The sequence below is a fragment of the Heterocephalus glaber genome, unplaced genomic scaffold (genome assembly GCF_053883595.1).
Source record: "Heterocephalus glaber isolate CG9 unplaced genomic scaffold, H.glaber_assembly_v1.0 deba00001572, whole genome shotgun sequence".
In the NCBI taxonomy this organism is placed as follows: domain Eukaryota; kingdom Metazoa; phylum Chordata; class Mammalia; order Rodentia; family Bathyergidae; genus Heterocephalus; species Heterocephalus glaber.
In genome coordinates this window covers 22,524,042-22,541,019 of record NW_028258357.1, presented here as the reverse complement: position 1 = coordinate 22,541,019, position 16,978 = coordinate 22,524,042, and the positions used below count along the sequence as shown (strand labels likewise).

The following is a 16,978-nucleotide window of genomic DNA, read 5'->3' as shown; positions in this document are numbered from 1 at the left end:
AGGCTATAGAAAGCATATTACAAAAATCTTTTTTGAAATAAATTTGACAACTTCTAAGAAGTAACTTGGAAGACAGATTAATGAAACTAACTCTGGAGGAAATATGAAATTTGAATAGCACCTATTAAAGAAAGTATATTCCTAGCTTGAAAACCTACCTATATGACAACAGGCTCATATACATTTTAACTGATAAATTATATCAAACATTTAAATCAGAAAAAAGAAGAAACACTTCTCCCCTCATTTTAGGAACTCAACATTGTGCTAATCCTAAAACTGGATAAAGATAATAGAAGAAAAAAGTATGAACACAGATAGAAATTTGTTTAACAAAACAAATTCTTAGAAGTCAGATCTGGCAGGATGTAGAAAGTGGTTTTGTTACAGGGATGGCAGTGTTGGTTCAGCATTGGAAGATCCACCCCCAAAAGTCATCATTTTAACAGAGGAAAGGAAAAAGCCATATGATCCTGTCAGTAGTTGGAGAAAAAGTACTGGACTAAATTCCACAGCTGTTCATGGTAAAAGCTATCAGGAGACTAGAAGTAGAACAGAACCTTCTCAGCAGATAAGCCGGGACTCACGAGCACATCTTAATCACTCTCACTCCCCCTCCTCCCACCCACCAGGTACCCTCCCATTCCAGCCTCACCCTCTCTTGCTGTCTTTAGAAACCCTTTGGTTAGACCTCTTCAACTTTCTAACACATTAAGTTCTTTAGTTTTTTCTTCTATTCTTTTTTTTTTTTTTTTGGTACCGGGGATCGAACTTGGGTCCTTGCGCTTGCAAGGCAGGCAGCGGAACCACTGAGCTAAATCCTCGGCCCTTTTTCCTTCTATTCTTGTTATGTTTGTTCCCTTGTTCTTTCTCTAATTCCTCGAGTAAGATTATGAATTAATTTACTTTCATCCTGTATTATTTATAAATATTAAGGTCTCGGCTGTGCATTTTCCTCTACACTACTACAGTCGTATCTCATAAGCTCATGAAGTACTTACTGTCATTTTTCAAATACGCAGTGATTTTGTCTTGATTTCTTCTCTGATTAAGCAGCTGTGGTGGTTTTTGTGTTCCTGGTCTTCTAGTTCAATGCTGATTTTGAGTTTTCTTGCTTTGTCAGAGGGAATTACACGTGATGTGCAGTTGAGTACATGCAGCGCATTCAATTTGCCTCAGTTATTTTATTTGGGCCGAACATGGCCTTTCCTATTGTAAACTGTGTCTGTGTGGAGAGACGGAGCCTCCTCCTCTATTTCTACCTTTCCTTTCATTCCCTTAGGGTTTTCTTTATGGATTTGGATGGTATTATATTTGGTCTAGGAATAAATGTGAATGTAAAGTCTTAATTCCAGTTTATTTTCTATTATAAATTGCCTTTATTTACCCCATATGATGCTTTTTGCTTTCTTTTTAAATTTCATTCCTGAGAACTTCACCCCAAATCTCCATTTCATCTCCGTTTACGTGGTTGGGGGCTGCTCATTACTGCTCATGACTGCCGAGCTCTGCCTTGTGACACAGCCTGTATGTTTTATTCGTAAAAGTTAGTTGATCCATTTGAATCTGTTCATAGCGTTGGATACATTCCGTGTTAGTTTTTATAGCTGTATTTTATCTTATACTCCATTTTCTCTCCTTCTAAAAATCTTTTTATCATGTGACTTATATTTTCTGGATTTCATTCTATGCGTGCATTTTCTATGATTTGGAAGACAGTTTTAGTTACTTTAATGATTTAGTGCTTTTAAAATTATTTTAGTGGTTTCATTTTCTATAATTTTCTTCCTCCAACAGACATTACTGACTAGATTGCAATTCAGAGTTGGTAACTGTCCACCTCCTCCCACCTCCTACTTCAGTCTCTCCTATCACCAGCTTTTAAATTCATCGTACTATACATTTTTAGTTCTTTTTGTGTATCTCTTGATAACATTAAATATCTTGTATACATGTACATGTCTTATACAACTGTGTCCCTTTAAACATCCCTTTAGTTTGCAGAGCTGGGGAACCCAGGGCTTTGAACTTCGAAGCAAGTGCTCTCCCACTCAACTCCTCTGGCCCCAACTTAATCAACTTGTTTTGTTTTGTTTCTGTTTTTGGTGGTGGTGGTGCTGGTGTTTGAGCCCAGGGCCTTGCACTGAGCTATATCCCCAACCTTTTTATTTTTACATTATTTTGAAACAGGGCCTTGCTGATTTTCCGGGGGTGGCCCTGAACTTGTGATCCTCCTGCTTCAGTTTCTGGAGTAGCTGGGATGACAGATGTGTAACTTCATTATTTTCGATATCCTTTGAACTAAGGTTATAAAGGATAAGCTAGAAGGTACAGCAATTGCCCAGAAGATATTTGCATTACGTCTAAGTTTTCATGGTTTATATAAACTCACTCAGTTCCCCTTATTAACACATACCAGTATGGTGTACTTAGGAATTAATGAACCAGCACCAACATTATTATTTACTAAAGACTAATACTTTATCCCGATTTTCTTAGGTGTTTTGTTTTGTTTTGTTTTTGCTGGCCTGGGGATTGAACCCATAGTACTTGCACTGAGCTACATCCTCAGATCTTTTAATTTTAAAACTTTGAGACTAGGTCTCACTAAGTCACTAAGTTGCCCAGGCTGGACTCCAACTTTTGATCCCCCTGCCTCAGCCTCCCACAGTGCTGGGTGTGCAGGCACACAGCACCATTCCTGGCTCCTTACTGGTTTCCTAATGACCTTTCTCTGTTCCTGAACCCCACCCAAGATCCCGCACCCCAGTCAGCAGTCTGTCTCCTTTAGGGTCTTCTTGGCTCTCTCTTGCCCCTCCCTACAGGTCTCCCTACAGTGGGAAACCTGATTCCCACGATTCAGCCATCGATTTAACTGCTCAATTCTGATCATTGTGTAGTGGTGCCCAGATCCCCAGAAGGAATGATTTTATCAACTAGAGCTCATGCTTGCACTCCACTTCTACGCTTGTAGTCTCACAGACTTCATTTCTACAGTTAATTAGCTCTTTTTCAGGGCAACTTCATACATGTGTAGTGAATCAGACTGTCTCTCATGTTCTACATTCCATCATGATCCCCTAATCCCCTAAATCATTTGTGTAAATTTTACGTACATTAAGGATGTATGTATATGTGGGTGTTTGACAAATTCATATTCCAAATTCACCATGCCAGTGTCATGTGGAGCAATTTCTGCACCCTGAAAGTCTCTGTACTTCATCTTTTCAGTTTCCTCCACATCTAAAACCCTGCCAACCACAGATGATTTTACTATGATCGTTTTTAGTAAGAAATTTTGTCTTCTAGATTCTTTCAAGTAGCAATATATAATTAAGATGCACCCCTGTTTTCTAGGGTCTTGATAGCTCACTTCCTTCTATTGCTGAGTAATACTCCATTGTATGGACGTACCATAATTTAATTATTCATTTACTTATCAAAGGATATCTTGGTTGCTTTCATTTTTACAATTATGAATAAAGTTTCTATGACTATTCTCATGTAGAGTTTTTTCACTTTATTAGAGCATAGTAACACAGATAATAAGATTTGCTTTGGTATATTGGTAATGCATTTGCCTATTCTGATGATTTTTCATCCCCATCACTCCCACTTCCTTTCCTCCCTTTAATCATCCTTCCTTTCCTCATCTTTAATCATCTATCTTCTACTTTCCTGTCATCTTCTTTATGATTTCTCATATAAGAGAAAATATGCCATGTTTTAACTTTCTGAATCTGGCTTACTTAGCTTAACATAATCATCTCCAGTTGGATCCATTATCCTGCACCTGACATGATTTTGTCTTTTATGGCTGAAATATATACATGATGTTTTCTTTATTCATTAATATGTTGACAGGCATCTAGGCTGTTTTTATAGCTTACTATTGTGAAATGTGCTGCAATAAACACAGAAATGCAAGTATCACTATAGTATGACATCTTTCTTTCAGGAATGAATATGCCAAGGAATGGTAGAGTTGGATCAAATGGCATCTCTGACTCATACAGATTTTGTGTGTATGTGTTTTTCAAATCAGCTAGGTAAATACCTAACAGCATGACTGCTGGCTGCATGATAAAACTATGCTTAGTTTGGCAAGAAACTGCCAAACTGTTTTCTAAAGTGGTTATACCACTTCACATTCCCACTAACAGTGAACAAGGAGAGCGCCTGTTGCTTTGTGTCATCAGCAATTTGTACTGTCAGAGTTTTTATTTTTGTCATTCTATAGAAGCAAAGTGGTGTCTCATTGCTGTTTTAATTTGAAATTCCTATTGACAAATGATTTGGCATCTCTTCACATGTCTACTGAATATCTGCATATCTTCTTGGCTGAGCTCAGATCTTGTTTTTTTTTTTTTTCCTGTTTATCACGGAGTTTATGGTTCTTACTATATTTTGAACACAAATCATTCACCAGATATGTGTTTGGCAAATATTTGCTCCCAGTCTGTGGCTTATCTTTCTCAGAGCAGAGTTTTTAATTTTAAAAATCTAACTTGTTAATTTTTTTCTTTTATGATCGTGATTTTGGTGTATCTAAAATTTTTTTTCAAATTCCAGGAGAGCTAGATTTTGTTTTCTTCTAGAATTTTTTAGATTTGAATTTTATATTTAGGTCTATGATCCATTTTGAGCTAATTTTTGTGAAAAGTCTAAGATTCGATTTGGTTGTTTGGTACTTGGAGATCCAACTGTTTCAGTGCCATTTGCTGAACAGACTATTCTTTCTACATTGAAATGTCTTCCTGTCAAAGATAAGTTGACTATACTTGCGTAAGTGCATTTGTTTTCTCTAGTCTGTCCCTTTAATCAATGTGTTGATTCTTTCACCAGTATCACTTGATTACCAATACTGTCTTATCATAGTATATACATCTTGAAATTGGGTAGTGTGAATACTTTATTTCTCTTTTTAAGGATTGCTTTGCTTATTCTTGGCCTTTTACCTTTCCATATAAACTTTAGAATCATTTTGTCAATATCCACAAAATAACTCACTAGGATTTAGATTTAGATTGAGTTTTCTAATCCATGAACATTGTATAGCTCTCCATGTATTTAGCTCTCCTTTGGTTTCTTTGATCAGAGTACTGCTGTTTCCTTATAGAGTATAGATCCTACAACTATTTTGTTAAGGTTGGTATTATGGCCCACATGGTTCCTCAAAATACTAGAAATAGGAGCTGGTAATGTAGTTCAGTAGTAGAGTACTTGTCTATCATGTGCTAGGCCCTGGGTTCAATTCCTCACCCCCCCCCAAAAAAACCAACTCACACACACACCACCACCACTCCACTACCCCTAAAAACAGAACTACCACATGATCCAGCAACTCCATCTCTGAGTATATACACAAAGGAAATGAAATCAGTATACGTTGGAGAGACATCTGCACTTGTATATTTACTGTGATACTTTTCAGAGTAACCAATATATGGCATCAACCTAGGTATCCAATGATGGATGGCTAGATAAAGGCAATGTGGCATACACATACAGTGTGACATTAATCAGCTATAAAAAGAATGAAATGCTGTCATGTGCAGCAATGTGAATGGAACTGGAGGATATTATGTTAAGCAAGATAAACCAGGCACAGAGAGACAAATGCTGCATGCTCTCACTCATATGTGGAAGCTAACAGGTTGATCTCTCTTGTAGAAGTAGAGATTACAAAAGTTTCCAGAGCCAATTACTCTGGTCTGACCATTACACATTATATACATACATAATGAAATGCCATTCTGTACCCCTGAATATGTATAATTACTTTGTATCAATTAAAAATAAAAATAAAAACTGAGAGACAAGATGTGCGTGCCTCCTGATGGATCACAAATGCCTATGAATTAGTCTTGTCACAAAAATCAAATTTGAATCCAATTAAGGTTTTAGGCCTAATTTCAGACTTACAGAAAAGAGAGAACAGAAAAATTTGTCCAACTACAATAAAGGAATCCAATCAGCAATACAGCTTGTGAAACTGTATGACCAGTGTCTGCTTTCTTCAACCAAGACATTGCAAATAAAATAAGAAGATGGGGACCTGAGAGGTAGGAGAGACCAGGATGGTTCATAAGGACACAAAAGACTTATTAACCAGTGTAAACTGGATAGTAATCCAAACACCTAGGCAAAAATTTAATGTGACAATTGAGTAATTGGAACACAAACCAAATATGTGATTATAGTAAGAGACTATTGTTAACTAAATATCCCTGATCTGACATCTAAAATGCTCTGAAATCCAAAACATTTTGAGCCCTGACAAGACACTCAAAACATTTTGGATTTTGGAAAATTTCAGATTTCAGATTTTTGGATTAGGGATGCTCAACCAGTAAAGTCTATGGAAATATTTTGAAACCTGAAAAAACTTCAAAATCAGAAATACTTTTGGTCCCAAGCATTTTACCTAAGGAATACTCATCCCATATTAGGTATGATGATGGTGTTGTGGTTATAGTTTTGTAAAAGGCAGTCCTTTTAGTGGTACATACTGAAATATTTGCAGGTAAAATAATACTTGCAAATCCAAGATTTGCTTTTAAATAATCTTGGCAGGGAAAATCGGTGGAATTATAGACAAAGGCTTAGCAACCAGTTGATAGTTGTTGGAATTGGGCAAAGCGGGTATATGGTGTCCACTGCAGTATTCTCCCTGGTTTTATAAGTATTTTAAATTTGATTGGAAATTAAAGTTCAGAAAGTGATTATGTGTATGTATGCATTTGCCACTTTGATTTTCCTTTTGTAAAACGTTTTATATGTAATGCATGTTTAATGTGCCTAATTAAAATAATACAAAAGAAAAGAAATGAACTGTAGTAACACAAGTGCACCAAAGAGAAATGCAGGGAAGGTCTCTTCTGAAGCCCCTTCCTCTTCTCCTTTCCTCGCCCCACTCTGATCCCTTCTCGTCGCTCAGGTGCAAGTCTGTGCCCACGAAAGCCGCCATCTTAAAGGCAGGGTGTCCGCTCGCGACCAGGCTGACTTCCGCCACTAACAGCCCAGCTCCCCCAGAAGCTGCACTCGGGCCCCATCTGACCTCCCCACCTCAGACATCACCTAGCTCCCTCCTCTGGCTTCTTTAAATCCATCTGACTGCTCAATCTGCCCACTTAGTCAACTGAATATAACAGTTTTGGTCCAGCGAGCCCCTTGCCCACTTTCTTGCCTTCAGCCCCGTCTCTGCTCTCAAACAGTCTACACCGCCCCTCCGCCCTCTCCTCCCACCCTACTGCATCCGTTACCATGGGGACTCTGCCCGCCTGCTGGGGACGCAGCTCCACAAAGGTCCCCAAGGCTGCCGGCCCCAGAGTGGTCTCCCCTTTCCTCCCCTCCCCTCTGCACAGCATTCGCCCCTGCTGGCCACTGCCCTCAGTGACACCTCCGTGACACCTCCTCTTCTGACCTCACCCCTCGGACGGGGCCTTCTCCATCTCCTGCCTTCCCAGGGGAGGTGACCCTCCAAGTCCCATCCCTGGCAACGGCAGGGTTGGCATGGAGCTCATCAAGCACCTGCTCAGCCCCCACCCCCCAGCCCCAATGTCAGCATTTAAAGGCGGGGACCCCACCCATCTTACCCACAGCACTGCCACAGGAAAGACCCCATTCAGTACCGAATGAATGAATGAGTGAATGAGCACAGGGCCCACCCTTTCAACTCTTGCCTGAGCAGTGACACCTTAAGGGCTAGAGGCTATGCAGACTCGGGGTGCCCATCCCCAGGATCTGCAGGGGCTGCTTCCGGATACCTCCCCATGGATACTGACACCCACTGAAGCCCAAGTCCCTTAGAGTGATGCTGTAGTATTTATGCTTAACCCATGCTCATCATTGTTAGGTAATTTATAACACTGCACTTAATACAAGTGCTATGTAGATAGTTGTGATGCTGCATTGTTTGAAAAAATAATGAGAAAAAGTCTGTACATTTAGTACAGTTGTATTATTTTCCAATTATTCTCAGTCTTTGGCTGGTTTGTGTCTGGGGATCTGGAACCCACAGACACGAGGGCTGGATGGAGACATGTGCATGCATGTACACTCTACCCACTCACATCCTCCATCCCTCGGCCACATACCCACCTTTATTTTTTTACACATACTATTTTATACCTTTCTTATTTCTCCTAGGAGTGAAACTTGAAGAGCTTGCAGCACTGTGAGGAAGGGGCCAACCATCTGTCTTTCCCGTGTGTGAAGCGGGATGCACACGTGTTCACAATTGCTATGTGTGATGGTGGGGTTATGGGGCACTAAGTTCCTTCATTTGTGCTGCTCTGTAGTTGGTCCACAGTGACATGTACTGTTATAGCCCTTGAAGGATTCCTAGCTGTAGGAAAGAACTAGGAGTCCCCAGCACCCCAGTCTCAGAAGTTTGGTGTTTTCCTGAAGGAGATTTTCATAAATTGGAGCACTTCTCCATTTAAGTACTATACAATCTCTAAAATGCATGCTCTCCTCAGTGTGGTCTCTGGCTGTAGAATCTGGGCAGCTCCCCCAGTGGTGACGGATCAGTGACTTTCCAACCATCAAGTGACATTTCTCATTTCAGCAACTCCCGGAAGTCAGGCGAGCAAAAAGATCAAGGAAACCCCTTGGCAGTGGTTGGGAAAGAATCAAAGCAAACAGACAGGGCTGTTGGCCCGCCTGGCCTTGCTGCAGAACTAGGGCTGAGTCCATGTCACTGTCACTCACAGGCTGCTGCTGCTCTAAACCCTTTGCATTGCCACAGGAGACCTGGAAGAGGGCCTGGTGTCCTGGGGTACTGTGTCCGGGGCCTCGGTCACCTTCACGTCATCAGTCTGGAGAACATTCCAGAACTTTCTAGGACCCCTGGAGGTGGGTCCAGATCTGGCACAGGCTCTTTGCAGAGGGGTCTCATGGGAAGTCACTCATTTCACACGCTAAGATGGTAACACGCATGTCAGAGCTGCAGTGTGAATAACCCAGACGACAAACGCACGTCTGAGTGGCTGACACATTACCTTGTAGACTTTTCTAATCTTGTAGAAGGCATGTGAAAGGTTTGGAAGTCAAAGTTGATTTTCCATTTCTTGACAATATGGAGAATTTTGCACGAAGACACCACCCCCACCCCACCCCAGGTCAGAGGGAATCCATGGGGGAGGCGAGCAATGCCTTCCAGCTGGGCGGCCGGAGGGCTGATTTTAGCTTGTAGGTAGGTGCTCAGTAAATTGAACTTTCCTCCTCTAGCAGGATGGGTCAAGTGGGTCAAACTCTGACCTGTGTCATTGTGGGGAGGATGTCACTACTCCTACTCTTCACCCGAGCGGGTGCCGTGGGACTGTTGGTTCAGGGTCGCTGAAAGGATGACCGGAAGCCAGGGCTCCAACAGCAGGGGTGGAAGGCCTGGAGGGCCCAGGTGAGGCGGTCAGCAGATCGTATTTCTCTGGAGCTTCTCTGGTGGCTGTGCCCATCTCTTCCTGGGCTCAGCCGGGCAGGCTTCTGCCCTCAGCACCTTCTCTCCCGGTCCACCCAGGCTTAATGAGCTGAGCACCATGAGGAAGGGTGAGGCGGGCACCCTGTGAGTGAGCACTGTGACTTCACAGAAGGGCTGATTCCAATCACCCGTGCAGGACCCCCCTGGGGTAGAGAACGATTCTGGCACATGAGTTAAGTGTTACACAAAACAGACGTGCGCACTCAAAATCAAAGGCGCCTCTCGTTCCTGTGAGAAGGCTCAGGCAGCGGCAGGAGAACGGGGCGCGTGAAGGTCCCGGGGGCGTCCACAGCAGGAAAAGCTCAGCACAGATTGGACACAGGGGGAGGCAGCCCGGCCGCCCATAACTCAGAGGTAGAAGTGGCGGGCTGATCTTCGCGCCGCCTGTTTCCTGTGTGCTCCGCCTCTGATCTCCGGTGCTTGCCTAATTGCTGCTGACTGGCTCTGGGCTCGGGGGTCTGCGAAATGTGTAAGGCCTGCGCTTTTCCAGGGGAGACTTTTTCCTTTGCGAGTGAGCCAAAGATTCCTGCATACACAAATTCTTTCTTACGCAGGTCATCGGATTCTTGTGAGGAGAACACTAATGCTGAGCCCAAGACACACCACTGAATACATGTATTTGCAGATCAAGATCGGGAGGCTCGAGGCAGCAGGGTGCAGATGCGCAGAGCAGTGACCTGCACACACGTCTAGGCTTTCTTACCCCAAGAAGTGCGAACTCACAGCCCAGTATCAGGCAAGTACGTGAAGTGGTTTCCTCCCGAGTGTGGGAGCAAACACCAGTGACCCAGTCCCCACTGTCACCAAAGGCACACACTTGAGAGTTTCTGAACAAAAATGCAAGCGGATCACTCTAACGATCACACCCGAGCCACCTCAGCATGCACACTGCCCCATTTAGCTAAAATAAAAATAAAAATAGTAACAAAGCTGGTTCCGACAAGTTAAAGAGAGGAAACATTACTATAGGAGGTTGGCAAACAGATTTTTTTTTAAGAAGCCACTTCCAGTTAATCATGGTGGTTGATACTTATTCAGCACTATGTGGTCATACAATGAATTCACTTTGCCCTATAAGGAAGTGCTACTGCTATTTTTACAGATGAGGAAACTGAGGCGAAATAACTTGCCAGGGTCATCGGAGCTGGGAGGTGGTGGCACTAGCGTCTGCTTGCTGAGCTCCTGCCTCCCAGTCCACAGCTACGGCTGGCCCAAGACGGTGCGCCAGGTCTGAGGGAAACTCAAGCTCAGCACAGGGACTGGCAGGAGCAGTCAGCGCATCAGGGGACTCAGACGTGGGATGGAAGCACTCATATGCGAACTGACAGTATTTAAAACAAAAGGTCCTGTGACATCTGCTCCATCAGAATATGCCTGTCTCATCTCTACAGAAAATTCCTCCTAGCTGTTGGCAGCATCTGACTGAGGTAACGAGAACTTTCCCAGCAGGCGGAGCACACAGCCTCCCATTCCTGGCTTCTCGTCCGCACCCGTGTTCACATCTTCACATCCTGACAGACTGAAGACCTACGTGGGACCTGTGAGATGCAGAGTCCGGAGGAGGGAGATCTGCAACCTCCAGCAACAGCTGCAGATGCCGAGCTTTCAGAACTGCAGCTGGCCTGGCCTGGGAGAGGGCTCCCCCAGGGCCACTAGAGGGGAAGGCAGGGCTTCCTTTGGGGCAAACCATCCCCCATGTGGCAGGCAGGCAGGCAGGCAGGTGTGAAGCTCAGGTTGATTTGGTAAATGATGAAAACCTGCCTGTCTTTGAGGAAAATAAAAAAATAGGCTGGATCTAGAGGAGAAGCAGGTTGAGCGCAAATGTGAATGAAATGCAAGTAACACTACAGACGTAGAGTAAGATTAGTAATCACCAGACAAAGAAAAGTGCATGGTACCAGGAAAGCTCATCTAACACAAGGACCAACAGGCAGCTGACGTTTCTGAGGCCACTGTAACTGTGTACTCGAGAGGTACTGCGGTCACTTGGTTATCCCGAAGATTCTCGAGGACAAATCTGCACAAGCAGAATCTAGGGACTCCTCTGAACTGCTTCATATAACATAGATCACTTTCCTACATGCCATCTGGTCCCATGGTTCTGAACGGAGGGCAGTTGTGTCTCTGTCGCACACAGCATGCCCTAGCAAAGGAAGCCCCAGCCCACAACGTCAGCGGGAGCTCAGATGGAACTTGGTCCAGTGTGATGCCTACACACTCGGGAAGCAAAGCTAAGCCTCGTTGTTTAGCATGCAGCAGGCACTCTTCTGAGTGCTGCACTGGCCTCGTTCACTCAGCACCATGCTAGGGGCTGGCGAGTCTCCTCAGTGCGCCCCCTGAGGTGAAGTGACAGTGAGGGAGGGCTGCCCTTGGACACAGGAGGAGCTCGAGCCTGACAGCCACATAGAGCACGGGGGCCAGCGCTTCGCCCACGTCAGGGCTCCCTGACTTGTGGCAGGGTTGAGAAACCCCACACCAATGCCCCACAGCCCTGGGGGGCCGTGCTGCACCCAAACTACAGCTGACAGCTGCTACACGGAGGGAGGAGGTGCCGCACAGCGCCTTGAGGACCTGGGCAGCAGGCTGGGGCCTGAGCTGGGGCCACCAGGCAGGGCCTGCAGGTGGGGTGGAAAGGGGGCTGTAGGAGCAAGAGGAAGCTCAGGGCCCAGCATCAGACACCAAGTGGTTAGCTCCAGGGAGCGGCCACACTCGAGATTGCGGGAGAAGAGCCTCCGGGTGACTCTGGGTGACTTGCTCCTGGGCCAGAACCCTGCACAGGGTCTCCGGCCCGGACAGGGGTCCCAGGACTTGCTCCAGGGTGGGAGGCGGCCCAGTCCGATGTGCTGCTGCAGGGGCAGCTGTGTCTAGCAAAGAGGAAGCAAAGCAGTCGGCCAGTTCCCACAGGGGGCACTTTGGCACCCCTGAAGATCCAAAGGCTGGGAGATCGTGGATCCAAAGCTCTTCCCGAGGCTGATAACTCTGGAACCGCCTGCAGGGCTCCATCTCCACAGGTTTGGGGAGGGCCCAGAAATGCTCAAGGAATACTGAGGCTGTCGCTCCAGGGGCCACACTTTGAGAACCATCTCAGCTCAGTCAGGTGACCCCACATCTCAGAGACCGTGAGGGCATCGTGAGTTTTCCCAGGTTCTTCAGATACAGTGCTCAACAGGAGAGAGTGTTCGGAGGCAAACTCACCAAGCCGCCACTCAAGTTACACTAGAGGAGGAGGCAAACTTCACCCCAGCATCCAATACAAGGGATCTGGGGCCCGTCGTCTGTTTGAATCCACTCACACCCCTCCCTGCCTCCAGCACTGGGGATGGCTGGGAGTAGAGCCGACAAAATTTATGATGCATGGGACGACAGCTATTAGCTGGACTTGAGAAGTGCGCAAACCCCTCTGACTGTGTGAGAGCTGCTAGACTCATGAATTTCAGGTCATTCTGGAATTTTCTGCTGACGCCCTGATCCCAAATTTGATTTGCCCACATAAATCTCTTAGTTGCTCCTGGAGCCCGAGTCTGAACTCAAACCGGCAGCCTGGCATGGGCAGCAGACAGTACCCACTTAGCTAGGGTGGCACCCCACACATCCTCAGAGCTCCCTCTTCACAGTGTGACTTAACTGCCCCACGCTTGGCCCCGTGGGCTGGCATAAAAGTCCAGCTTTCAGTCAAGAAAGGAAACCTGCGACATTTACTCCAAGACACATATGGAGTAAATATGGATGGTAAAGAGGTGCTATTTTTACAGTCGCTTTTCTGACCATCCGTTTCACAGCGGAATTATTCACAGGTCTCTGAAACTCTTCTCTCTCCTGCAGGGGCTGGGAAGGGACGGCCCGGCGGCCGGCGCTGCGTGCTCGCTCAGGAGGCTCATTACTGCAAATAAAGCAGCTGAAAACTATCCCGTTCTGCAGCACCCAATCAAGGGCTCTTTTCTTCTTAAACCCTTTCCGCCCTCGCCCCACATGGAAGCACTTTGGGACCTGATGCCAGGGGCTCCGTGAAACACGCTGGGCTGCTGTGCTGACGACAGGCCTCGCTTTGAAGTCAGTGTAAACGGTTGTTCCAGGAGGCGCCCTCCGATTCCCCCTCCTGCCACAGCAAGCGGGTGGCTTCCACCGACTCCCTCTCCCACAGGACTCCGGGTTGCCTGCCCTGACTCTGGCCCGATCCAGCCTTCTCCCCCCGCAGGGCTGCTGCCAAGGGTTCAGAACGGTGATGGTTAGGATGCTTGGAATGGGTGACATTTGTCAGCACCTACTGTGCGCCAAGCCCTCTGGACGCATCGGCTCCCTCCACCTTACCAAGAGCTCTAGGCACTGCTACCACGGGTCTTCTATTCCAGAGATGGGGCAACATCTCTATGAAGTGAAGAGAACGCGGCATAGGTTTAGAGCCCTATTCTGCGCCACCTCATCACCCGGTTGGTATGTTAACACGTGCTGACACCTAGCATGCATTCAGACAAGTGGAAAACCCTACATGTGTGCAGCTCAATGAATGGTTGTACCGTGAACACACTCCGAGAATCAACATTCAGGTCAAAAAAATATTAGCAGCACCCTAGAGTCCTGTCCCCAGCCACCCCTCCTACACAGAAAACTGAGAGCAAGCCTCCTTGTATCACAGATCAGTTTTGAGCTTGAAAGGGACCGATGCAGTATGTATTCTTCTGAGCCTCCCTTCTTTTTTGTTTGGTATTACATTCGTGAGATTGCCTATGATGTGTATGTAGTGGCAATTCATTTCTCACTACCGTAAAGGGTTTCAGTTGACACAGCAGTTTATTCTGCTAATAGGCAGGGGTTATTTACAACTAGGAGTTTGTATTAATCACCTTTCCTGGACAAAATACCTGACAAACATTACTTAGAAAAAGTTATTTTGACTCATGGTTTGAGGCTTTAGTCAACAGTCAGCTGCTCTGAAACAGAAAATCCTGGCAACAGGCAAGGTGGGGGAAAGCTGCTCACCTCATGGCAGCCAGGAGGCAGAGAAAAAGGGAAGAGCCAGAGAGGAAGGGGCCAGGCCAAGTTACAGCCTCATAAGCCACGCCACCAGTGACCACAATACTTCCTCCAGGTGGGCCCCACCTCCCAGCAGCCCATTTAGCTCTGAGCTCCTGCGTGGGTTAATCCACTGGTGAGGGTAACGCTTCACAATCCAGTCTGGGCCCTACTGCTGAACAGTGCAGCCTGAGGATCAAGCCCCAGTCCTGGTGTCCTCAGGGCACACTTCAGATTTACACCATCAACAGGGCTGTGACATGTCGCTGAGGGATCGTCTTGACACACACTGGCTAATAACACAAACACATCTCTGCTGGGACAGATGGAACTGCAGGTGCGTTTAGCATAGGAGGTTTCAAGGAAGCTCCCCGACCTCCATCCCAAGCTCCTAGGGCAGAGAAGCTGAGCTGGTCCCAGAACCTGGAAGGAAGCTTCCCTGATGCCATCCCAAGCTCCTAGGGTAGAGAAGGTGAGCCTTGCGGGTGGCAGAAGCCCCCCCGCCGCCGCCCCCGTGGAAATAAGACACATAAACAAGCCTCAAAAACAGACTTCCAGATCACCTACAGCAACCCCAACCGGAAACGAGATGAAACAATCTGATACTCAACCACCTGGACTCTCTGAACTGGCAACAAAAGAGGATCTCGGAAAAATGAAATCAGAAATAATTACTCAGATAACAGCAAAGATTTTGCTCATGGTGCAAGACATGATTAATAAATCTAGAGAGGACACAGATAAAAAAATAGAGGATCTGAGGAACATGATGGAATCCCATCATAGGAAACAAATAGAAGGGCTGGGGATTTAGCTCAGTGGTTCCACCGCCTGCCTCGCAAGCACAAGGACCTGAGTTCGATCCCCAGTACCAAAGAAAAAAAAAGAAAATTGGGCCTGGGATTTAGCACAGTGGTTTCACTGCCTGCTGCACAAGCACAAGCACCAGAGTTCAATCCCTGGTACCAAAAAAAAAAAAAAAAAAGAAGAAAGAAACAAATGGAATCCATAAAACAGATACAAACAGATTTCCAAGAGATTGAAAACTCCATCAAGAGTCTGCGCAGCAGAATGAACCAATGTGAGGACAGAATTTCACACACAGAAGATAAGATTGCAATTAGTGAGGAGGAAAAGAAAAACTGCTTTAAAATTGTAAGGGAACATGAGAAATCAATCCAGCAGCTGCTAGATGATGCAAAGAAGAATAACATAAGACTGACTGGAGTCAACGAAGAAACAGGAGAGAGTGCAGATGACATAAAAAACTGTTCATAGAAGTGATGGCAGAAAACTTCCCAAGGAGGGGAAAAGAACTTGACATACAGATAAGTGAGGCACATAGGACTCCAGCTAGCCTTAATCAAAAAAAATCTAGCATTGGAGATTTCAACAGGAGTCCAGACCATGCTGCTAGGACTGCACAGGCCTTGAGGGGATGATGGACAGAACTGTGTCTTCTCAAAAGTCCTGTGCTGAAGCCCTAACTGGAGTGACCTGTCCAAGAATCAGGCCCTTAAGGAAGTCGTTAAGGCTGGTGCTGTCCTCAGAGTGTGACTGGTGGCCTTGCAAGCAGAGCCATCCAGGCATGCTCTCCCTAAGTGAGGGCTCCAGGGAGGTGGCTGACAGCAGCTAGGAAGAGCCCTCATGAGACGCCAACGCTGCTGACACTGTTGATGGGGACTAAGCCTCTGGTGTCGTCCAAGCCACTTCATCTGTGGGATTTGCTGCGAGAGCTGAGCTGACGAAGGAAGGAGGGCTATGCTGGCCTCGCTGGAGAAGACTTGGAGCCTGGTTTTGTCTCCTGGGCCCTTTCGTTCTGCCCGAGCTCAGGCAGGAGTCACAGTCTCTTAGTGGCTTTGGATTGGGCTGACTGATTGAACCCAGGGCCTTCATACTGAGCTATATCCCACCCATTATTTTTTAAATTTTTGAGACAGGGGTGAGGTGAGTTGTCCAGGTGAGCTCAAACTTGTGATCCTTCTGGCTCGGTCTTCCCCAGTGCTGCACCACTGTGCCTGGTTTGGCATGTGGGTTTCTAGGGGCCTTTCAGCCTCGTTCCTGTGTCGTCTCTAACTCAGCAAGGCCCGAGGGAAACATGCTTTGTAGGTGACCTGTAAAGAGCTACTGCATTATTACTGGAAATGGAAATTGAACTGGTAGTTTTTAAAAAGAAGAAACCATAAATAACTTTTAAAATTATAATAGGACTGGGCCAGGGATTTAGCTCAGTGGTTCCACCACCTGCCTCGCAAAGTGCAAGGACCCGAATTCTATCCCCGGTACCCAAAAAACAAAAAAACTATAATAGGACTAACTTGCCAATTCTGTTTTAATTGAAGTATTTTTTAGAGACAGCTATTCAAATGTAGTACCTGCCGGTTTTTGAAATTTGTGGTACTGTACCTGTCAGGTTTTGTCAACCTGACCCAAGTGTTTCCCCTGAGGAGGTCACGATCCACACCCCAGACTTTCTAGGTCTTGTGA

General features: G+C 45.9%; 1 long non-coding RNA gene across 2 annotated transcripts; it reads left to right on the top strand.

Annotated features, from left to right (window-relative positions):
• The first annotated feature begins 9,637 nt into the window (after nucleotides 1–9,637).
• Nucleotides 9,638–14,314, top strand: LOC110349159 (uncharacterized). Of its 2 annotated transcripts, none has more exons than XR_002394949.2 (3): nucleotides 9,638–9,950; nucleotides 10,036–10,221; nucleotides 10,873–14,314. It is a non-coding gene; the product is annotated as an uncharacterized LOC110349159 (long non-coding RNA). The 2 variants fall into 2 exon arrangements; XR_015443597.1 differs by having other exon boundaries at nucleotides 9,639–9,950; nucleotides 10,036–10,217; nucleotides 10,873–14,313.
• The last annotated feature ends 2,664 nt before the right edge of the window (nucleotides 14,315–16,978 follow it).